The 23,926-nt window shown below is 45.9% G+C and overlaps 1 long non-coding RNA gene across 3 annotated transcripts in view; it reads left to right on the forward strand.

Moving 5' to 3' along the window:
* LOC148001690 (uncharacterized) overlaps window positions 1-16,513 on the forward strand; it is a 104,704-nt gene extending 88,191 nt beyond the window's left edge. Inside the window, exons 1-4 of one of the 3 annotated variants that reach the window (XR_015636023.1) lie at window positions 5,029-5,140; window positions 9,492-9,650; window positions 10,530-10,788; window positions 16,179-16,513. This is a non-coding gene — a long non-coding RNA (uncharacterized LOC148001690). Of the gene's footprint in view, window positions 1-5,028; window positions 5,141-9,491; window positions 9,651-10,529; window positions 10,789-16,178 lie in introns of those variants that run through there. The other 2 variants (XR_015636025.1, XR_015636024.1) reach the window with 2 other exon arrangements.
* Window positions 16,514-23,926: the final 7,413 nt, after the last annotated feature.

Raw genomic sequence — 23,926 nt, forward strand, 5'->3', positions numbered from 1 at the left:
ACGCTAGGCAAGAGTCAACTGTATCATAAGACCTATATTATCTCTCCTCAGCTAGTCTGGGGGCTAAATATTTAGCACAGGTATAGGAAGACTTCTAGAAGCCTTGAGAGATGGTGTAAATCTGGGGATCCTTGGTCTTTGTTAGTAGACATGGTGCCCGCTCGTTTTGACTGCTCTGTGAATAACCGTCCACAGCCTGGGAATAAGAAGGGAGGAAGAACAGGCTGGGGATATGACTCGGTGGAAGAGTGTTTGTCTAGCATGTGCATGGTCCTTGATTCAATATCCAGTCCAAAGACTGGGGGGGGGGGGGGGGGGGAGGGAGAGGTGCTCCTCATGGTGCTCTAGAAATAGTGGGCAGGAAGCACTATTATAGATCTACCTCCCATCTCAGGTAAACGTCCCTCTTTGCATCACACAGAGACCACTACAGAAACTCACAGCAAAATGGAGATGCAGAGTTGTGGCGCCTACTCCTAATGGATGCATTTACAACATAATTTACCTAAGGCTCAGGGAATCACTGTGGAAGACAGGGCAGAAAGATTGTAGGAGGCAGAGGATCAGGGAGTTTGCGGTGAGAGAGTCTCTCCTAGGAAGTTCAGAAGCTACACCCAGAAAGGCTCACCAACATGACTGTCTACACAAGAGCTACGAAGGACAACAGTAGTTATGCTAACATGGACAGGGAAAGTCCTTGAGACCTCAACCCTACACAAAGAGCTGCAATCAATTAAGGAATGCTGAGAGTGGGAGAACCAGCCTTCTCCAGGGAAGAGCGCACCAAATAACTACCCAATATCAGACAGTCAGCCCTGGAAACATACATGCAAGTATGATTACACAAACAGAGCAGGTCATACTTATGTATTTAGGGATGTATGTATGTAGGGATGTATGTATATGTATATACATACAACAATAATTAATGAAAAAAAGAGGCCATGGGCTTAGAGGGAGGACAGGGAAGGGGAAAATGATGTAATTATATTATAATCTCAAAAAATAAAAAATAATAGTCCATGAAAAAGAAACAGAAAAAGCTGAACATTCTAAGCTCAAGGCTGGAAAGTTCTGGCATTTTGAGTTTTACCTGGTTTCCTTAGTCTCGGGGCTGACACTGGGCTTGCAACCTTCTGTTTGGACAGAGACAGGTGTACCCCAGGGAACACTTTCCAAAGTGAATTAGAATCCAGGAAAATATGCTCGGTGCAGGGGCCGGAGGGAAGTGAGGAAGGGGCCCTACTCCTGAGAATTACTGGGTTTGCTCAGAAGGTGAAACGGATGAGCCCACTGCGTATGTGCCCAATCCCGACCTCACTGTCTGTGCTAGAACATCTAGAAGACACACAAAGGGACAGCTGTTCCCTGAAGCTAACCTGGGAATCAAGTAAACTATAGTCAGGAGGGTACCGGTGGTGGGGGCACAGCAAACAGGTCTCCCTTAAAGCTCAGCACATAGTGAGGAGTCCAGCAACCCATTTTTGTCTCCATACCATCAGGAGTCCTTTTCCAGAGCCTGAGGTGGTCTCTGTTTTCAGCTTTCCGGGCTCTTCTTTGCATTTGAGGGCAGAGGCGGGGAGGGGGAGGGGTGCGCTGAGACGCTAGGAGGCACATGGCAGGTGGTGTTTATGGCTGGGGCTGAACTCAGAAGTCCTTGAAAGTGTTTGACACTTTCTGCCTTTCGGGAACCAGGGAGGCTGGGGACAACCACTGCTAGGATGTGCTTTGTGTTCATTCACAGCAGGAAGCTTGCAATCCACAGGAGACGCCCAAACCCGGGGTGGGGACTGTGGTGGGGGTGGGGTGCAGGGGCGGAGATGGACGTGGTGACATTTCTAAAGGAGCTCCCCAGGGGCTATCTCTGCTGTTTGATTTACTCAGTCCTGTAGCTACTCTGACAGCAACAGCTGTCAGACCTCATTCTGTCTGCCTGAGATACAAGGCAGTGAAGAAGACTTATTCTTCCCGCCTTCATGGGTTTTATGTTCTGGCAAGAGGGAGACAATAATATTTTTAATTAATTAATTAATTAATTAATTATATATAAGTACACTGTCGCTGTCTTCAGACACACCAGAAGAGGGCATCAGATCTCATAACAGATGGTTGTGAGCCACCATGTGGTTGCTGGGATTTGAACTCAGGACCTCTGGAAGAGCAGGCAGGGCTCTTAATCACTGAGCCATCTCTCCAGCCCAATAATTTTTAAAAAGTATCCAGTCACAGTGCTTACCCGTCATCCCCAAAGGATACAGAATTAGGAAGATCCGCATCCCCCTTGGTCAGCATGAGGGGTTGCCCCACGCCCTTCCTTTTTTCATGAGGAGTTGTGTGTGCTTGTGTTACTGGGAGCTAAACCGCCAGCCTCATCCATGCTAGGCAAATGCTCTACCTTGTACTTAACTTTTCAAAATACTAAATGTTTCAGGGTCAGCAAGATAGCTCGGAGGGTTCAGGCATTTGCTGCTAAGTCTCACAACCTGAGATCCATCGCCCAGACCCACATGGTAGAAGGGAACAAGCTCCTGCAGGTTGTCCTCTGACCAGAACATGAGCACATATACCTCCATGAATAAATATTTAAAATTAAATCTTATAGTTATTTGAAAATGACTTTTTATTTATCTGTCTATCTGTGTAGAGACAAAGTCTCGTGCAGCTCACGTTGGCCTCAGTCTCTCTATGTGGTTGAGGGTGCCTTAACGTCAGATCCTCCAGGTCTAGATCATGATAGGCTCAGGAGGAGCCTGGTACCTTTGAACCTAACACAGTGAAGACATCATCAGAGTTTCTAGATGGGTTTCCCAGGGCTGCTTTGAGAGAATGCCACACACTGAGTCATTTCACACAGCAAACATTCTCACAGCTCAGGAGATTAGGAGTCTGAAACCAAGGTGGTGGTGAGATTAGTTCCTTCTGGAAGCTCTGAAGAACCATCTTCTCTGTGCCTTTCTCCAGGTTTCTCCTGGTTTTTGGATCTCTTTGTCCGTAGATACGTCTTCCCAAGCTCAAGGTCTCTCCCCATGGTTGTGTGGTATTTCCCCGGGTATATGTACGTCCAAATGGCTTTTAAAATTGATTGATTGATTGAGACATGTAACTCTGGCTGGCCTGGAGCTCACTATAAAAATGGTGCTGGCTTTGGCCTCACTGAGATCTGCCTACTTCTCCCCCCAAACCCTGGGATTAAAGGTATGTGCCATTGTGCCCAGCCCAAATGCCTTTTTTATAAGGATAATGGTCAGATTGGATTTAGTGAGTCTAAGTGAGTTCATTATGAACTCCTCTCAAACTGATTAAGTTGGCAAAGATCATATTTCCAAATAGACTCCCGTTTAATGTTGGCCATAATGTTGGGGGTCTTAACTCAGTTTGGTGTAGACTGCTGGGATCCTTCCTATCAGGTGAGTTCAGGAACCTTACCCAGATCCTCTTTTCAGGCTGCATTTCATGTCTGGCTTTGTTCTCATTGTTTTGATTTACGTGTCCTGCATCTCATTTCTCAGCCTGGAGCCTATGAGTTTATCTGATAGATATCAGAAACCAGATTGTATCGGATTAATGCTTGGACATGGTCCACTTTATAGCCTTTTTGCCAATGATTCTCAAACTTATCAAAATGGTCATTATGGTTCTGTTCATTTATTTAGTGCCCTTGTAGGTGTACGTATGTGGGCATGTATGCATGTGGCTATTGCATGCACTGTGGAACTTATAGACCACATGAAGCTCAAGAAGAAGGAGGACCAAAGTGTGGATCCTTCAGTCCTTCTTAGAAGGGAGAACAAAATACTCACAGGAGGAAATATGGAGACAAAATGTGGAGCAGAGAGTGAAGGAAAGGAGTCTGCCCCACCTGGGGATTCAGCCCACATACATACAGCCACCAAACCCAAACAATATTGCGAGTGCCAAGAAGTGCATGCTGACAGGAGCCTGATATAGCTGTCACCTGAGAGACTCTGCCAGAGCCTGACAAATACAGAGGCAGATGCTCACAGCCAACCACTGAACCGAGAACAGGGTTCCCAATGGAGGAGTTAGAGAAAGGACTGAAGTAGCTGAAGGGGTTTGCAAGCCCATAGGAAGAACAACAATATCAACCAACCAGATACCCCAGAATTCCCAGGGACTAAGCCACCAACCAAAGAGTACACATGGAGTGACCCATGGCTCCAGCTACTTATGTAGCAGAGGATGGGCCTTGTAGGGCATCAGTGGGAGGAGAGGCTTTTGGTCCTATGAAGGCTCAATGCCCCAGTGTAGGTGAATGCCAGGGCAGAGAGGTAGGAGTGGGTGGGTGGGTGGGAGAGACTCCTAGAAGCAGGGGAAGGGAGATGGGATAGGGATTTTTGGAGGGGAAACTGGGAAAGGGGATAACATTTGAAATGTAAATAAAGAAAATATCCAATAAAAGAAAAAAAGGAGAGAAGAAGAAGAACAAGAACAAGAACAACAAGAACAAAAAAAAAAAAAAAAAAAAAAAAAAAAAAGAACCTGTCTCTCTCCCTCTGTGTGGGTCCCGTAGCTTGAGCTCAGGTTACCAGGCTTGGTGACAAGCATGTCTCCGTGGTGCCTCTCTGGCCCTTGCATATATTTTTAGCTAGGACTCTAAGAACTCAGAGGGAGACACCCGTACTGGCATTCAACTGAAGCAAGTAACCGCAGCACCCATGAGGAAGCTCAGCTTCTGGCAAACAAGGACCTCTCTGGGGTCTTGTTTAAGACTACACCCAAGTAGCTGATCTGTTGGCCGTGGAGGTACTTCCTCTAATTGGCTCCTCATCCACCCCTAGCTTAGTCTCTTGGCTGCAGTGGTGTGCTGGCTGGTTTTGTGTGTCAACTTGACACAAGCTGGAGCTATCACAGAGAAAGGAGCCTCCCCTGAGGAAACGCCTCCATGAGATCCAGCTGTAAGGCATTTTCTCAATTAGTGTTCAAGGGTGGGAGGGCCCATGGTGGGTGGTGCCATCCCTGGGCTGGTGATCTTGGGTTCTATAAGAAAGCAAGCTGAGCAAGCCAGGGGAAGCAAGCCAGTAAATAACATCCCTCCATGGCCTCTGCATCAGCTCCTGCTTCCTGACCTGCTTGAGTTCCAGTCCTGACTTCCTTTGGTGATGAACAGCAATGTGGAAGTGTAAGTCAAGTAAACCCTTTCCTCCCCAATTTGCTTCTTGGTCATGATGTTTGTGCGGGAAAAGAAACCCTGACTAAGACAAGTGGATTCAAGTCCATCACCTAAGGGCTTGCAGGCACATGTGAGCACTGAGAGAGAAAGCCGTGGGGAGGAGAGCTATTCCCAGCTTCAGAAGGGGTTTCCAGGGTAGAGGCTCCTAGCCTTGTTTTGACTCAGCTTATCAACTTTGGATCAAATCTAATCACTCTTTCCTGTGGCTGGCCTGGGCTCAAAGGCACACGTGCGCGAGGAGAAGTCACTAGAATCCACTCGTAGTTTCTGCATCACTCCCAGAGAAGGCTGAGCAGAGTCACTGGTGATAGAAACATTGCTTGTGTGTACTTTGCTCCCTTGTGGGCACTGAGCCTCCGTTCTCAGCACCCTGTGCACAGAGCTCAGCTACCTGTCTGGACAGACCCTCCAGTTAAATGGGTAGGAAGGCGCGTCCATCTAGTGTGCTGGAGCTTGGAGGGGTGGACAGTCACATTCTAGTTCCACTCTCACACTCAGCCTTGTAGAGACAGCGTTGGACCAATATTCAGTCAGCATATTTGTTCTTTTTAATTTTTTTTGTTTTTTTTTTAAAGATTTATTCATTTATTATATATAAGTACACTGTAGCTGTCTTCAGATACACCAGAAGAGGGCATCGGATCTCATTACAGATGGTTGTGAGCCACCATGTGGTTGCTGGGAATTGAACTCAGGACCTCTGGAAGAGCAGCCAGTGCTCTTAACCACTGAGCCACCTCTCCAGCCCCCTTTAATTTTTTTAATTAGACAAAATCCTTTCCTCTCCTCTGATTTATCTCTATTTTATGTGAATGGGGTTGTGTGTGTGTGTGTGTGTGTGTGTGTGTGTGTGTGTGTGTGTGTGTGTGTGTGTGTGTTTTGGCTACCTGCATGTCTTTGTCCTACACGTGTGTTTGGTGCCCATGCAAGTCAGACCTCCCAGAACTGGAGATGGTTATGAGCTGCACGTGAGTACTGCAAATCAAGCTTGGCTCCTCTGGAAGAGCATCCGGTATTCTTTTTTTTTTTTTTTTTTTTTTTTTTTGGTTCTTTTTTTTTTTTTTCCGGAGCTGGGGACTGAACCCAGGACCTTGCGCTTCCTAGGTAAGCGCTCTGCCACTAAGCTAAATCCCCAGCCCCGCATCCGGTATTCTTAACCACTGAGCAACCTCTCCAGCCCCCTGCCAATATCTTTATTTTGTGTGTGTGTGTGTGTGTGTGTGTGCGCGCGCCGTGTTAATAAAAACACCAAAAAACACCAAAACTGTCCTTTCACTCTTTCATTGGCTCTCTACAGGAGACAATAGTTCCCTTTTCACTTTCTGCTACCTTTTCTCAGAAGATTCAGTTGTTGATTCCAATTACAAAAACAAGCAAAAACAAACAAAAAAACCAAAAAACAAAAAAATCCCTAAATATTGGCAGTACAAAGATCTTTGGGCCCACAGATCTCCAGGGAAACCAGGAATGTTAAGCACTCAGGCCGGCCCTCACAAAAGAAAGGTTGTATAATCTGCTTTTCCACCCAGAAAGGAATTGGAAGCAATTAACAGCCTGATAATCTGTGGTATCTGTTGGGCCAGGACAAATGAAGCTCCCACAGCCGGGGACCAGAGGTGGCTAACAGTCTAAAAGACCCTTCAGTGTCTGTATAGCCAGAGACTTCCCCAAGATTCTTCAGCCAGGACCAGGAACAGCTAACAGCTCAAATGTCCTCTACACTGTATAAGGGAGACCAGGCCAGATCCTTCTGTAGGCCCCGATGCTAGCACAGGTTGTATCTCTCTAAACCCATCTTGAAATGACGTGTACTTTGAGTTGAGTTTCAATGTAATTCTGGCTCCTTGTGCACTGAGGACTGCATTCCACCAGGAAAATTTCCCACCAACTACACTGTGTTTAAACATGCTGACAGTAAACCACCGGGCCTCAGACTCCCGGAGTTTGATCCGGTCTGAGGAAGTCAGGCTGAACAGAATTTTTATTCTCACTTATTCAGGATTCAGTGACACCCATAGAGACTCTCCCATACACACACCTCTCCACACCTAACTTTGAGCACATCTTTGTACATTTTAGTACTTGGTTGACTGAGGCAGGAGAATCATACATTCCAGCCCAGTCTGGGCGGAAAGGACTTCTCAGAAAAACCAAAATAGAGTCAGCAATATGGCTCAGTGGGTGTCTTAGTCAGGGTTTCTATTCCTGCACAAATGTCATGACCAAGAAGCAAGTTGGGGAGGAAAGGGTTTATTCAGCTTACGTCCACGTTCCTGTTTCATCACCAAAGGAAGTCAGGACTGGAACTCAAGCAGGTCAGGAAGCAGGAGCTGATGCAGAGGCCATGGAGGGATGTTTCTTACTGGCTTGCTTCCCCTGGCTTGCTCAGCTTGCTCTCTTATAGAACCCGAGACTACCAGCCCAGGGACGGCATCACCCACAATGGGCTGGGTCCTCCCCACTTGATCACTAGTTGAGAAAACGCCTTACAGCTGGATCTTATGGTAGCATTTCCTCAAGGGAGGCTCCTTCCTCTGTGATAGCTCCAGCTTGTGTCAAGTTGACACACAAAACCAGCCTTACAGTGGGTAAGGGTGAGCTGCCAAGCCTGCAGGCCTAACCCATATGGTGAAAGGGGAGAACCCTCTTCTGAAAGTTGTTCCCTAACCTCCACACATGTGCTGTGGCATGCATGTCCACACCTATTGTACAAAGACACACACCATAGGAACGTAAAATACGAAGCAACCAAAGCAGGAACAAAGCAAAGCAATATAGAAAGGACGCTGGTAAACCGCAAATGTTTGCCCAGGGCTTGAGAGTAGCCAACACCTTTAGTAACTTTCCTGAGACTGAGTATAGCAGAAACTGTCCTGGCAGAAGCAAAGACACTCTAGACACGTGTTCCCTGACCACCTCTGTTCGGAATGGTGAAACAGTGGGCTCCGAGGAATTAGAATTTCTCCAAAACAGTATCATGCTGAGAGAAGGTCATCGGAAGTCTAGTGCCAGCCTGAGGAGAAGGAGGAACTCATCTCTTTCTGAGAGTTCACGGGCTGGAGAGATGGCTCAGTGGTTGAGAGCACTGTCTGCTCTTCCAGAGGTCCTGAGTTCAAATCCTGGCAACCACATGGTGGCTCACAACCATCTATAATGAGATCTGATGCCCTCTTCTGGTGTGTCTGAAGACAGCTACAGTATACTTATATATAATAAATTTAAAAAAGAGAGAAAGAGTTCACGGAGTACGGACAGCATTGTCCAGGACAGGCTAGATCCAGACAGTGGTGGGTCAGCGATGATCAGCATCACACTCGACAGGACCGCTCTGTTATGCAGACCTCTTACCCCGAGGATGGAGGTGGGGTCACCATATTTCTCTATTTGTTCCTCTTCCTAATGTGGCCACATTGAATACAACTCTTCCTCCACTATTACTAGTCTCTTTAACTAGCATATTGAAGATGGTGGCTGATTATCCTGGTTTACAGAGAGGAGAACTGAGTCTCAGGGAAATAGAGGAAGATAAACCAAGGTGGACGAGGGTTCCGATTTAGTGTCTCTCTCTTTCTCTTTCTCTCTCTCTCTCTCTCTCTCTCTCTCTCTCTCTCTCTCTCTCCACAGACAGACAGACAGACACCACACACACACACACACACACACACACACACACACACACACACACAGAGTCATTCTTTCCTCTCTCTGCACAGGGAAGAGATAGTACAGCATTCTGCCACTCTATGTGTACCAAGATGCCAAGAAAATGTAAGTCAGGTTTATGGGGGAGAATACATTGAAGCTGTCAATTCGGTAGGAGAGAAGGGCTCAGCTTATTTGCAAACTGTCTTCGGGCCATCTTCCATTGGTAGGAGGAGAACAGATTGCAGCAAAAGAGAATTTCCCCTCACATCAAATGCAAAAACATCTCCTGGTTTCCCACTGTCTCCTCATTTCGTCTGCAAAATGTCCTTCCTGCCTAGGAGCAGCTTGGCTGTGAGGTTGAAGCAGTCACACCACTCCCATTTTTTCTAACTCATGGAGACTGTTTCCCTCCCATGAACATCCTGCCCATCACTGCAGTGCTGTGTCCTATGGCTGAAGCAGTACGCTGCAGACCCCTGTTAGCTCAGGAATTCACAGTGGCCTCATAGGTCACCTGAATTTAATGTTCCCCAGACCTGGGAGTGCAGGGCACCAAGTCATGAAACCTTGACTTCAAGCTCAGGTCTTATGTTATTTTCTTTCATCAGTGTCTGTAATTTCTAGACGTGCTGCCATGCTGTGTTTCCTCACACAGAGTCTTCTGGGTTCATAGTGACTTCCCGGCATGAACAGACTTTGCCTCTGGGACCCTATGGCCACCATCTGTCATTCCCTCCCAATGGTCCCAGCCTCAGCTCTTTCCTTCCTGGTTCTGTGGCCTGAGTTCAGTGTGCAAACCCACAGAATCTGTCTGGTAAGCTTCCTGCTTGGGGTGGGGTGACTCAGCACCAAGGTGGTGCCCGCTATTTTCCCAGCCTCAGGCGGCAGAGAAAGTGGGTTGGGAAACAGGTCCTGCTAATGGGGTCCAGCTGAGAGCTCCCTTTCCCAGTGAGCCTGGCAAATGTCACTGAGCTCAGGGAATGTCCTGAGGAATTCTCAGGTCCACCGCTCATTTCCTAGTTCCTCTTCCCCTCCTCACCTCTGGCGGAGGATCAGAGCGGTTCACACACAGCTCCGCTTTGCCCTGGGCCTGCCGTTTTCAGGGTCCCAGCTAAGGGCTGAACATTTTTGTCTCCTACGTTCAAGTTCATATATTGAAGGTTTTATCGCCAAGGTGATGGCATCAGAAGGTGGGGGCCTTTGGGAGATGTTCTGGTTCGGAAGAGACCGTGAGGGCGGGGCACCCATGATGGGATTAGTGCCTTCATAGGAAGAAGGCGTGAGACACAGTGGAAGGGGAAGAGATACAGCCTGAAAACAGGAAGTCCCCCGTAGTACACCACTCAGCCTGCCCACCTCCAAAACTGTGCTAAACAAATGTATGTTGCCAAGGCAACACAGTCTATGGTATTTTGCTGTAAGGGCCTAAAAACCAAACAGGCTCAGGCAGGAAATGAGTCTGGTGGGGGAGGATGCACAGGTAGCGGGTCAGTCTGGACAAACTCTGCGCAGCAGCTCCAGGATCACCAGAGTAAAGGCATTGTTGCTAGCAAGGGCAGACTGTGGTTGACTTTATACTTATCCCTGACTCTTCCTCTTCTTCCTCTTCTCTCCGTCCCAGAACAGAAAATACCAGACTCTGGTACAGGTTCTACCACTGCCCGGGTACTAAGGGCCTTACTTTCTATCTTAGGGAATCCCCTGACCCACACCTACCTGAGAATGGATGCTCGTTCCACCCCTTAAATATCAAGTGCCAAGCCCCTACCTCATGCAGGCTCTTCCCAGCAGCGGGAAGCTTAATAAGATAGGAGCAATCCTGTCAGCCTAGAACCTATTCAAGGCAAAGAGACGATCACCAAGGAGATACCACTGACCGCGATAGATGACAGAATGTTGAAATAGACAATGACTTTGAGGAAAACTGTGATCGGAAAACCTCCCTCCACAAGGTGAGCAAACATCTGGAAGAATTGGGAGAGAATAGAAGCAAGAATGCATTAGAAAGTCACAGTATGTAAGTAAAGCAATTGTCGTCTCTGGGCTTTCCTAAAGTCCAAGATGGCATAGTGGCTGGAAAGCACGCTAGAACAATTTAACTCCCATGGGAGCTCAATGTTAGGGTCCTGAGAGGAAAGGGGTGGAGGGCAGATTAGAAGTAAAAGATCTGGTCCCTCTGAGGATGTGACCATCTTGGCTCCAGTTTTAGAGATGCTCTCAGAGATACGCCCATCCTTTGTCATCTTTAAACTGGAATGCCTACTAAAGGACAGGGGTGCCCAGTTTCTAGGAGCTTAGGATGCAACCATTCCCTTCCTCATACCCTAGGCCCTGGGAGTGCTACATCTTCAGCCTGTCCTTCTTTGAGACCATGTTGGCTATAGTCCACCCTGCTTGCTATTTTGCTTGTCAGCTGTATCCCCTTGGAAGCCCAAGGAGGCCTTAAAATCACAGCGTTTCTGCATATGAGATCCCTCTGTACTAGTGTCATATGGTGCATGGCTTCAACACACGGCCATCCTTCAGAAAGCTCAGGGGTGAGGTCCGTTGACAGTGTTGGAAGCCCAGAAGCCCAGCAAGGTGGAGTACTGTGGGGCTCAGTTTCAGATCGACCCTGGGCAGCTTTCCTCAGAGCCAAGTACACTGGATGGGAAGTCTAATTCTCAGGTTTGATAGGTTCTGTGAGTGTGTGTGTGTGTGTGTGTGTGTGTGTGTGTGTGTGTGTGTGTGTGAAAATATAAGCTAATTCAAGCCCAATTAAAAAGTACATGAAGGCAGATTTATTATGACAGCTCTCAGGAGAGTTCACTGGTCCCAGGGAGCCAGCCTTGTAGACTAGGAGACAGAGAGGAGGATGGAGATAAAGAACTTGGGCACACAGGACAGGGAGAGAGAAATACAGAGAGGGGTGAGGGAGGAAGAGAGGGAGGGAGAGAGAGATGGAGGTGGTGGTGTGTGTGTGTGTGGGGGTGCGGGGAGAACCAAAATGTCTGGGTTGTATAGTGATGAGAAGAGCCTCTGTGAGAGGGGAAGCCCAGCTCCTGGGACTGAGGGATGCTGGGAGAACGTGGAGGCCAGGTCTGCTTTGGCACATTAAATAGGCACCTCAGCTGCTTGTCCCTGAACCCTAACAGGGTTCCCACCTGCTAAAGTCCCAATGATCTGAGTTTTGTGCCTCCTGAGTTCTGATCTGACATTGTGGAGGTGCATGACTTCAGGGGGACTGGTTGTTTTTCTGTTTTTTGTTTTGTTTTGTTTTAACTTCAGTGAATTGTCTAAGAGCTTTCAGGGACATAGACTGGAAAATCTGCTGAGTTGGGGGCACAGATGAGAGTGGCATCATTACAAAGACATCAGCATTTGCCGGGAGGGAGCAAGGAGACAGTGTAAGTTGTCACCTGTGTGATGCCTGTGTCACCTCAGGCCCCTAAGAAAAACAAGGCAGAATTAAACAAATCCCACAAAACCAAACAACAATAACAAAGATATAAAGTCTCAGTATATAGCCCAGGCTAGTCCTGGATTGCTTAGCTTACTGCCTCAGTCTCCCAAGTGCTGGGACTACTTCTGAAGTTGGTTCTCTTCTTCCAACATGGATTCTATGGTTGATATTCAGACTCCCAGGCTTCTGAGGTAATCCCACCAGCCCATTTTCAGTCTGATACTTGCTTGTTCACGCTGTTGTAGCTCAGATTGCCCTAGAATTTCCCATGTAGCCCAGCTGGCTTTGAACTCCCAGGAGTGCAATGGCCTCGCCCCCTCTTGACTACTGGGATTAGAAGAATGAGCCACTTTGCCTCTCTTATAACTAGTATTATCTATCAGTCTGTCTGTCTGTCTGTCTGTCTGTCTGTCTGTCTGTCCATCCATCCATCCATCCATCCATCCATCCATCCATCCATCCATCCATCCATCCATCCATCTATCTATCTATCTATCTATCTATCTATCTATCTATCTATCTATCTATCTATCTCTTTTTCTTTCTTTAAGACAGGGTTTCTCTGGGTAAAATATACTTTCCATTGAGATTCAGCTTTGAAATCCTGATTTTCCTGCCACCACCTCCCAAGTGATGGGATTAAAAGTATACATGCACCACCATGCCCAGTTTAGGCTTTGTTTTAATTCCCAGTATAGTTTAGGGCCAAGAAGTCTACAAGTCCGGGGGAATTCCCAGTAGCTGAGGAAGATTAAGCCAAGAAGACCCTTGAGGTGGTATTATAGGCACACTGGGTATGTATTAGCTGCATTTAGCCATGATCTGGGTGCATGACTACTCAAGGCCTGAGCCCGACCTAAGTGTTTCAGAAAGAACTTCCAAGTCAGATAGACGCGTTTTTAAGTCTATTTTTGTTACATTTAAAGACCTGTTCTGTGTGTGTTGGGGTGGGGAGTGTACGTGCCATGGGTACGAAGGTCAGAGGACAACTTTTGGAAGCTGGTTCTTTCCTTCTACCATGTGGGTCCCAGAGATGGAAGTCAGGTCATAAGGCTTGGCAGCAAGTGTCTGTCCACTGAGACACGCTGGGCCCTAGACCTGCTTTTAAATTCTGCCTCCAGGGCTGGACACAGAGCCCAGTTGGTACAGTGCTTGCCTATCTCTCACGAAGCCATGGGTCAGTCTACAGCATAGTATACGTCTGGCATGGCGGAGCACACAGGTAATCCTAGTACTCGGGGAGCAAGAGGAACAGGAATCCAAGGTCATCCACAGCTACTTAGTGAGTTTGAGACCTCATCTCACAGCAACAAAAACAATCAACAGACAAACAAATAAAAAAATAATGGCTAGACTTGGTGGCACACACCTTTAATCCCAGCACTTAGGAGGCAGAGGTGGGCAGATCTTTGTGGGTTTGAGGCTAGCCTGGTCTCGTGAGCTCCAGGACAACTCCTCCTACCCCCTCTACCCCCTTTTAGCAGGTCACTTTTCTTTCCTGTGCCTTGGTTCGCTGATCTGTAAAGTGATATCTGCATAAGCAGCTTCAGGGTTGTTCTGTAATCAAATAATATATTCAGTGGAAAAGGCTGCCATGCGCTCAGTCAACCATCTTAAAGGCTTCCTTGATTTTGATTTTTTTTTTTTTTGAAACAGAGTCTGGTTATATAGCCCATGCTAGCCCTGAATTTACAATCTGAACTCATGGATAAGCATGATTAAAATTATCAAGAGCATGTTATGTCATGCCTCATGTGCCACCAGGGCCCACTTCAGGCTTCTTTGTGTTTAAGAACTATGTGGGAAAAAAAAAAAAACATTTCAAGGCAATTAATTATAAAAAGTTGTCAGTGATTTTCTCTTTCCATTTACAGTCTTATTTGTGGCCAAGGTAAACCTAAAAAGTATTTCTTAGATTTTGGAGGCCATCTGATGTGAGAATCCCCTCCCAGCCCTGGTAGTCCTGGGCTGCCTATCAGGGATACAGTGTGAGAAGTCTATCCTTAAGCAGTTTCTGCCTTGTGCAAATATCATAGGTCACATTTGCACAAACTCAATTGGTATAGCCTACTGCACACTGAGACTACTCTGTGAGTCTATAGACACATGGTGTGGCCTATCGTTTCCACGGTCACGAAGAACAAACAACCTCCTCACAGGGCTCTCTATCCCTGGATAAATAGCTATAGGCAATTAATGGTTGCTGAGAGGAGAATCAGTCTTCAGGGACGAGCCCATGTTAGGTTATCCAACCCTAAGAGGCCACACATATGAGCAGCACTAAATGAACTCAGGAACTCAGGAGGTTGGATTTATAAACACACACACACACACACACACACACACACACACACACACACACACACACACACACACGTAACTGTAACAATGAAAGAAAGAGACCGTGAGTTTGAGAAGGGGCGGCTCAGAGGGAGTTGGGGGTGGTGGCAATGTGAATACAGTACTTGTATGTGAAATTCTCAAACAACAACAACAACAACAACGATCTCAGTGTAATCAAGCCTGTGAGGAAATGATGCAACTAAGAGACAAAGGGCCAGGTGTGTGTGGCCCGCAGCTGTAATCACAGCTGTAATAAGGCTAAGGAAGGAAGGTTGAGAGTTTGAGGCCAGCATGGGCTCTGCAGAGAGACTCTCAAAACAAAGAGCCAAAAGCCAAGAAAGAGTTGTATGAGGATGATACTGGCTTGCCATATTGTTTACAGAAAATATCTGTCTGTCTGTGTATCTTATGTGCGTATCTATGTCTATCTATCTGTCTATGTATCTACCTACAGATCTATGTCTGTCATTTATCTATCTCATGTACCTATCTGTCTAATGTATCTCTGTATCTGTCTGTCCATCTACCTAGTTATTCTTCTCTCATATATTATATCTCAGCTGTAATGCTTGTGGTGTCCTTGACCCCTCTGGCTCCTATAATCTTTCCTAATGCTCGGCTGCTCCTCTCAGCTGCTGGATGAAGCCTCTCCAATGATGATTATGTTAAGATCCAGTTAGAAAAAAACCTTTTACATATAAAAGTAATGCACTGTAAAAATGATAAACTGTTGTATATTGACTGCCTAGATTGAGAACACGATCATTTATCATTATGATTGAATATGATTCTCTACCTGTGCTGTATGGGTTTTTAGGCAGCTTATTCTACAGCAGATTTCTGTGTAGCAGCATCATTAGAGACTTGGGACACTGTCTTCTCCTATGATGTCACTGGGTGATGGGATTTTTCCTCTCTTTATTATTTTGTCTTTGGGGATTACTAGTTTATTTGAGACAAGGTCTCATACATCTCAGACTGGCCTCAAACAGAAAATGAAGCCAAGGAAGACCTTGAATGCCTGATCCTTTTACCTCTTCTTCCCACACGGGGATTGAGGCCAGAGCTTCATGCATGCTAGGGAAGTGCTAACTGAACTTCTCCCAGCCCTCATCTCCTTATATAGCTGGAAACGATCCTGCCTGTCAGTGTCAAGTGCTGGGATTATGGGTGCCACCACACCCACACCTGGCTTCTCTTTATAACCTTGTGGGATCAGGAAGCATTGTGACAGATTGTAGATTGCTTGGAACAGCATCTGCCGTCATCAGAGAGAGAGAGAGAGAGAGAGAGAGAGAGAGAGAGAGAGAGAGAGAGAGAGAGAGAGAGAGAGAGCGCGCCCAATCACTTACATACACACAACTCTGAAGTTCACATTTTGTTAAGAAAATTTCCTGGTGCCTTAATCACAGACCTCTTCTAATTCAGTGGTAACATCCGTTACACTGAAAGTTCTGCCTGCCACTCCATTTTCCTGCTTCATAAATTATTATGTTTTGGAACCAAGTTTTCTAAGTGCCACGTTTAAGATACTTTTTTCTATTTTCTTTCCCCAAGGGTTTCTTGTTATTATTCACCTGATTGAAAATCACTATGTCCTCTTTAGAGGCCAATTTCTCGTGTTTCAGCCTGAGAGAGACAAGATCCTGGACTTCAGTGTTGATCTCCTTTAAGCTGCCCCTCTGGGGAAGGCAGCAACAGCACAGCTTCTGCTGATGGGCTCCGTGGAGATAACAGTGACTAACGGAAGCAAGAGTGTCCTTGGGGATGTGAAGCATTTGCATGAAGAACTCATTTATATGTTTATAAGTTATGGAGCACAATAAGAAGTCTAAATACGTGGTTTAATGATTTTTTTAAACATGTATAAGTAAATATAAATTTATTTGTTATATACTTGTTTACAATAATTGCATATGAGATAGAACATGCATTACATAAATGGCAGGAAGGGATGGTTCACAACTGAGTTTTACAAAGGCATCCAGGAACTAGAAAGAGCTAAAACCATTCATTTATTCGTTTCTACCCAAGAAAGATTTGATTACTGACTGTAAGTTAATCTACCAGGCTTAGGGAATAGAAATAAAATATGTGTGGTATGATCCTTATAGAACTTACATTCTAGGGAGAGAAAAAAAATTCATAAATAACAGGATGGCACTCTGTGGCCCACTGAAAGGAAGGACAGGTTAAGAACTACTGATCTGTGGGAGCTGGAGAGATAGTTCAGTGGTTAAGAGTATTGGCTGCTCTTTCAGAGGACCTGTGTTGGAGTCCCATCACCAATATGGAGGTTCACAACCATCAGATCTCCAGTTCTAGGGGATATGATGTCCTCTTCTGGCATCCATAGGCACCAGGCCTGCATGTGGTACACAGACAGACAGGAAGATACAACACCCATTTACATAAAAAAAATCTTAAAAAAAATAACAGCAAAAACCAACCAGTCTTGCATACACGCATGCACGCATGCACGCATACACACACACACACACACACACACACACACACACACATACACACACACCCCTGTAATCCTGTCTGAGGGGCACACAGTGAATTTTAGGCCAACTTGAGCTACATAGTGAGGACTTTTCTTTTGATTACATTTTATTTTCCAGTTTATTATATGTGTCCATGTTCTACATGTCATGTTGAGAGTGTGGAGGTCAGAGGACAACTGATGGAGTTGTCTACTCTGTAGGTTCTAGGACTTGAACTCAGCCATCAGGCTTGCTAGAAGGTGCTCCCACCCCCTGAGCTATCCAGTTGGCCCAGCGAGACTCCCTCACAGACACAACAATAAGTGAATGAATGACTACCTACAGGTGTAAAGTGGCCATCTAACTAGACTAGACTCTCCCTGGGTTTTCCTTTCCTAGGTGTATCACCTTCTGCAAAAGCGACATCAAGAATGTTATTCGCACCAGGCATTTTGGTTCATGCTTTTAATCCCAGCCCTCAGAAGGCAGAGGCAGTCAGAGCTCTGTGAGTTCAAGGCCAAGGTCTACAAAGAGAGTTTCAAGACAGCCAAGAACACACAGAGAGACCCTGTCAAAAAAAGGAAGAAAAAAAAAAAAGAAAAAAGAAAAGAAAAAGGAAAAAGTTATTTGCAACCTAGAGTTACATTTAACCATCAAAGGCCCCCTGCTTCTTCCTTTAGAACCTTAATAGGGTTCTAAACTCTGAATGAAGGAAACTTTCTCTCCTTTCTAGCTCCCAGTAGGTAGGATAATGCCAGCTCCCTAGAAACAAAAAGCTAATCTGTCTGGCCAAATGTGCGTCCTTCCCCAGGACAGAGTCTCCTGCAAATCACAGCTCATTCCTTTTCAAGACCCTGCACCCTGAAAGCTACAGAAAAGCAAGCTGGTGACCTTTTAAGATTTGTAAATCTCCAATAGGATATTGCTCGGGGGTTTTATCTGAGACCCGGCTTTTGTTTGTGGACTTTCCTACATGCATATCTGTTGCTTAAAAATGCAAGCAATTTACACAATCCCGGGCTCCAGTCCCTACACTTCAGAACAAGGCGGCATTGTGCAAGCAGCACTGTTTCTAGTTTTGAATCCGTCTTGTCCTAGATTTACCTATGGAAGTGGGCAGTATAAAGAAGGGGCGGCTTGTTAAAATTTTTACAATTCAATAACAAAGCTGACATTCAAATCTATAACTTATTTGTGGGTCATTGCTCTCCAGGCACCAGATTAGATATGGTGTGTGCATGCTGTACTATCTGGATGCCTGGGTTTTGAGCTGACCAGTGCTTTCTGTTGCTAATTCTAGGGAGTGTCACATCCTTACTGTTAAGGCCAATTGTGCTTTAGAGAAAAACATGTCCTTCAATTGAATAAGAAGGTATAGTAATGGTTTGAGGCTAAAACTCAAATAAATGAAATTTTAGATTTTTTTTTCTTCAAATTTTAGGTCATAGGTATCATTTGGAGGGAGAATCATGTCATAGTCAATAGTAATTAACAAAAATTATCCAGGTGTGGTGGTGCATGCCTTTAAGCATTCAGGAGGCAGAGCCAGGCGACCTCTGTGAGTTTGAGGCCTGGCTGGTCTACGTAGCAAGTTCTAAGCCAAATGGGAACACTACACAGTGAGACCCTGTCTCAAAATAACTAGCTAATTAACTAAACCAAAACAACAGTAAAAAGAATTAAAATTCCAGGTGGCCAGATGTGGTGGTGTATGCCCTAAGTGGAGTCTTATTGGTTGTCCAAGGAGATTCAAAATTGGTTCATGGGAAGCTGTTGGCTCCTCTTTTGCACAACCTGTCACCCTACCTTCACTGGTCCCTCTGCTCTTATCTTGGCCTTGATGGGGGAGGTGGTATCCTCCTCTCCTGAGAATCTGGGTGGAGTGGACTTCAGGTCACAGTCTTCTAAGGTTAGGAATGAGTTAGTGGTGGAGATCTCCCTAGACAACATGCCTCTGGCACTCCCCCAGCGATCGCCTGGGAAATGCCAGAGAAAGGAAAGACCTGAACCAGAAAAAGCCAGGCTTGCTTCCCAGGGAGTCGTTAAATATTTATGGGATTCCAGGCCCAGGATTTATACCCACTGCTGAGTTGTTTTTGTGGTCCATACTCAAATACATTACTAGTCTGTGTCTTTCTGTCTTCCGAGCCTGTGTAACACTGGTCCCTTGCCTTGGCAGAGGACAGCTGGCACTCGGAAAGACTGAACTATGAGGCTTTTCCTCATAGTTAATTGATCTAGTCATCCAGAACTTAAGCGCAGGTCTACAAGCTTCAGAATCAGTCCTGGGAAATGCCAGCTGTCTAGGGCTCTTCTTTCTGGGCACAAAAGTACTACTAATTCTATTTTAGTGTAATTGTTACCACATGGCTGCTATCTGTTCTCATCATAGACCACAAGGGGCAAGTAAGGGTTGGGGTCAGGCCTTCACCACTACATAAAGCACCTTTCTTGTAGGTTCTGCTCTTGCTTCAGCCCACCCCAGACACACACACATGCCAGATCCCTCCCTCTCTCTTTAAAGACACAATTGAAATGTTTATATGTGAATTTTTATATACAGTCTAGTCATTGTATCAAGTGTGCACTAAAGCTCAGCATTTGCCTAGAGGAAACAAGGAAGTGCTGTTGGGGCTCCTTTAAGAGCTTGTTTATGTCTTTAGCTGGCCCACTGCCTTCTGTTGTTCCAGCCATTTTTATGACACAAGTAGACTTGCCCTTCTGATCCTTGTTTTGAATGTCTCACATGAGAATAAATGTCTCATCCTTTTCCCAGTCAGTGGGGACAAATGTGCATGTTAGTTTAGGCCTCTGTATCTGCTCAGCCTATGCCTTGAGCCAGGCCACCTTCTCAGCGCTTCTTTGGCTCAAATGCACCAGAACGTTCTCCTCAGGGATGCGAACCTGAATTCTTCAGGAGCACATAATTGCAAACAGGAGGGGGAAAAAAAAAGGGCAGCAGCTGCCTTGAAATGCAGTAGACAAATTCTTGGGGAAGATCAGGAAAGCTAGTTGTCTGACTACAGTGTCACTAACAGCAGAACAACCTGGGTCTACCCAGAGAGAAGATGGTTGGACAGTCCATCTACGCTTAGGCTGACATCAAAGCCAGTGTCTTTGATTTCCCTCTCTCTCTGTTTTTCTTTTTTCTTTTCTACCAATCTGCCAGGAAGTCTGGTTGGTAGTCCCTCCTTCCTTTTGTCCTTCTCTTCTTTCTGTTCCTGCTATGTCAACTGTAGCCAAGTCTCTGCCAGGGCTCACCTAACCAACTAGAACATCTCCTCCCACTAAGTTCAGTGTATATGTTTTTAAACATTGAAACAGGATTTCTTGTAACTTAGGCTAGATTCAACCTCAACACGTAGTTAAGGATGACCTTGAACTTTTGCTCCTCTAGTCTCTACCCTCCAAGTGCTGGTATGCTCTTGCTCAACACGAGACATTCCTGGGTAGGGCTTTGCTGGGCACTATGGGAGACACCAGAGGCACACGTGGATCGTAAGAGTTTGAAAATGTGGCAGGTCGGGATCGAGATGTGCCATAAAAAGAAAACATACATCTGATTTTATAGGCATGAGAAAGAACAACTTAAAAGAATTGTTTTAAGTGGGTCTCCTAGAGATTTTAAATCCTAGACATGGATCAATATTTGTGCTGGACAGGGCTGGTCAGGCTCATCAAAGACACTTGCTGTGTGTATTCGTACTTGTTTACTGAACCAATGTTCTTTCTAGTCCTTTCTGTTTTCACTTCGCAATATGCCAAAGATAAGTGGCTTTTAGAATTTTTCAACTGTTCTTTCCTTGTTCCATCTGTTTTGAATCAGGAGAAAAACAAAGCAAAGCCCAATAGCACTACCACCACCAATATCAACAGGAGAAGTCCCCTGAGCCTTCAAGGCCTTTATCGACAAGCTAGGAAGGCTTGTGAGGAGGATTGGAAACAAGTGGGGAGGCTTGGGAAAGGGCTGGCCGATTCTAGCTGGCATTGAGATCTGTCCTAGGAGTTAGGAGGTGACCCAAATCACATTCCCAGAATGATCCTGACAAAAAAACCCCGCAGTAACATCAAGAAAACAAGACAGGAGGGTGCACGCTAGGACCTGCTCTTGGCCAATCTTGGTGTAGTACTCACACAAGTCAAGTTCCTAAAGGGCACATCTCCTCACCCACACTAACAGACAGAACAAGGGGAGTAATTGTGGGAGCTGGGAAAGACCCTAAGGGTCTGTCTTTCCAACTCTCTTCTTAATGGAATTAAAATCTCAAACTAGGAAGGAGAAAGGGATTGTTAACAAACTCTTTAGCTGGTTTTATTGAATCTTGAGGAGCATGGGTCACAGTTTGATCCAATAAAATGTACTAAGAGTTTTGAAAACCCAAGGTCCCACCCTCATTCCTGGGCTAGGGCGGTGGGTTGGGGGAGGTGGTGAGGAATGGGATAGGGCTTGGAGCTGACTTGGTCAGAGAACAGAAGAGCCCAGGGTCAGGGTGGAGCTGTCTCAGTGCTTTGCACTGAGGCAGATCTGAGCCTTCCACTCTCAGATTGCTTCCTGTTAGCTGCACCAGCCCTTCCTTCACTTCATAGACACTGAGTGCCTTCGATGATCCAGGCGTTTGCCAGGGCCATAAACTGACTCCAACGGCCAACTAGGTATGTAAAATCTCCAACTTCTTCAAACTTACATTTTAGTGGAAGAGCAAACAGGGAGGGTTTACACATCTTACAAGTGCATCTATTCATCCTTCAGATGTTTTACTGGACACACTCTGTGGTCCTTAGTGACTCTTTGCTGGGTATTGTCAAACATATGGGGATGTCGGAAGCATCTGTAATGGAGTTGAGGAGGCTAAAGTCAAGGGAGTACCAATGAATGGAGCGTGCGTGGTTATGAAGCCATGAGGGTCACAATGGTCACTTTCATATCCAGACATTCTGCTGTCTGGTAAGTTGCTCCTGCCAATCTATCTAGTACTCCAGGCATGCCTATCATCTTGGAGCTCCTATGGCCAACTGCAGATTGAAGGCATGCATGGATGAAATACTCCGACCTTAGCACTGATATATTGAATGGTTCTCATTGTTCCCAGGTTAGCTCATACTCAGTGAGATCATAGGGTTTTCCAAATCAGACCTTCTTAGCTCTTCTCCCTTACCTATATTCAGTTTCTATCCGATACACGGCAGCATATGTGTGGATTTTGATTGCCTTCCAAAGGTATCTGTGTTAAGCCAGGCATGGTGGCACATTCCTTTAATCCCACCTTTGGGAGGCAGAAACAGGAGGATCTCTGTGAGTTCCAGGCCAGCCTGGTTTACAAAGAGACACCTTGTCTCAAAAGAAAACAGATAAGTCAAAGAATGAAAGCAATAAATAAATACATACATACATACATACATACATACTAGGAGGGAGGGAGAGTTGGGGGTGGGGGGAGAAAAAGGTCTTTACGTTGATGGATCTGGCTTCTTGCTTCTTTGTAGAGGGTGGGACACTGATAACTTGAGGTCATAGTGGGCTTACTTTGGAGGGTAGAGTTCACCTGTCATTTCATGATTGATCATTCTGCTGCATCCCTTTGAGCTCTCACAAGAGCGAGCGTCATTATAGAAGGAGCGAGCCTAGTTCCACCAGCTCTTCCTCTGGCTGTACTCGCCTCTGGATTCTCTGCCTCCTTCACCATCTGCCAAGCCAGCGGGGACCCAGCAACCTTCCACTTTGAACTTCCAACATTGTGCACTCAATAAAGCTTTTCTTTCTAGACATCAGGGGCTGAAGGCTTTAGCAACAAGCTGACTAATACAAACGTAGCTGTCTTTGTCTTCAAGGTCCTACAAGACCTTCTGGAATTAATTTGTTTTTTCCTTCCTCCTTTCCCCAGATATGAAGGAGAGTTGGAGTTTATTACAAGAAGGATTTTAAACAGATCTGTGCACGGGTTAATAGAAATGCTCTATGAGAGGGAATATAAGACACATCAAAGGCTGTGTGTGGGCTTCGCAAAGGCAAGTTGCCTGGCATCCTTTTGTTACTTGGTTTTAGAAAGACACCTGGGGCTCAGCCACTGTGTCTGTGGGATTTAATCTACATAAAAGAGGACCACCATTCTGAGTGTCAGGGAAGGGGAGGCAGGCACAACTCAGACAGCTGGCAGTTTCTAAGAAGCCAAAGGGTGAGGCCAGGCTTGTTGTGGGCCTCAGGAGCCATCTTGTGAGACACTACAAAGACCGATGCTCTCTAAAAAGGGAGGAGGGTTGCTTCATTTCAATGACCACCTGGACGAAGAGTCCTCCTCTTCCTTCCCCATCCCTACCACCTCATCCTCCTGATTATTTGCTGACATTACTTCAGCTGAATCTTTCACAGCAGTCACCATATTCTCAAACCCATAACTTCTTGCAAATGCGACACATTTTCATCTCTCAAAAGTTTTTTCTCTGGAGGGTGTCATGGGGGTAAGTGGGTGGGTAAGCGAGTGAGGGGGACGGGTGGGTGGGGACGCATCCTCTCAGAGGCAAAGAGGTGGGGGGATGGGATGAAGAATTCTGGGAGGGGGGACCTGGAATGGGCAACATTTAGAATGTAAATAAAATAATTTAATAAAAAACCAAATTCTCCCTCCCTCCCTCATTCGCTCCCTCCCTCCTGTCCTCCTCCCATCTCTCCCTCTCTCTTTGCCCTGTGTTGATCTTCCTCCAGTATTTTTGGCTCTTTGTTCTTTAAAATCTTAGGGCCGAAGAGATGGCTCAGCGGTTAAAAACACTGGATGTTCTTCCAGAGGATCTTGGTTCTAGTCCCAGACCCCACACAGCCAC

This window comes from Rattus norvegicus, chromosome 13, assembly GCF_021556685.1.
Source record: "Rattus norvegicus strain SHRSP/BbbUtx chromosome 13, alternate assembly SHRSP_T2T, whole genome shotgun sequence".
Lineage (NCBI taxonomy): Eukaryota > Metazoa > Chordata > Mammalia > Rodentia > Muridae > Rattus > Rattus norvegicus.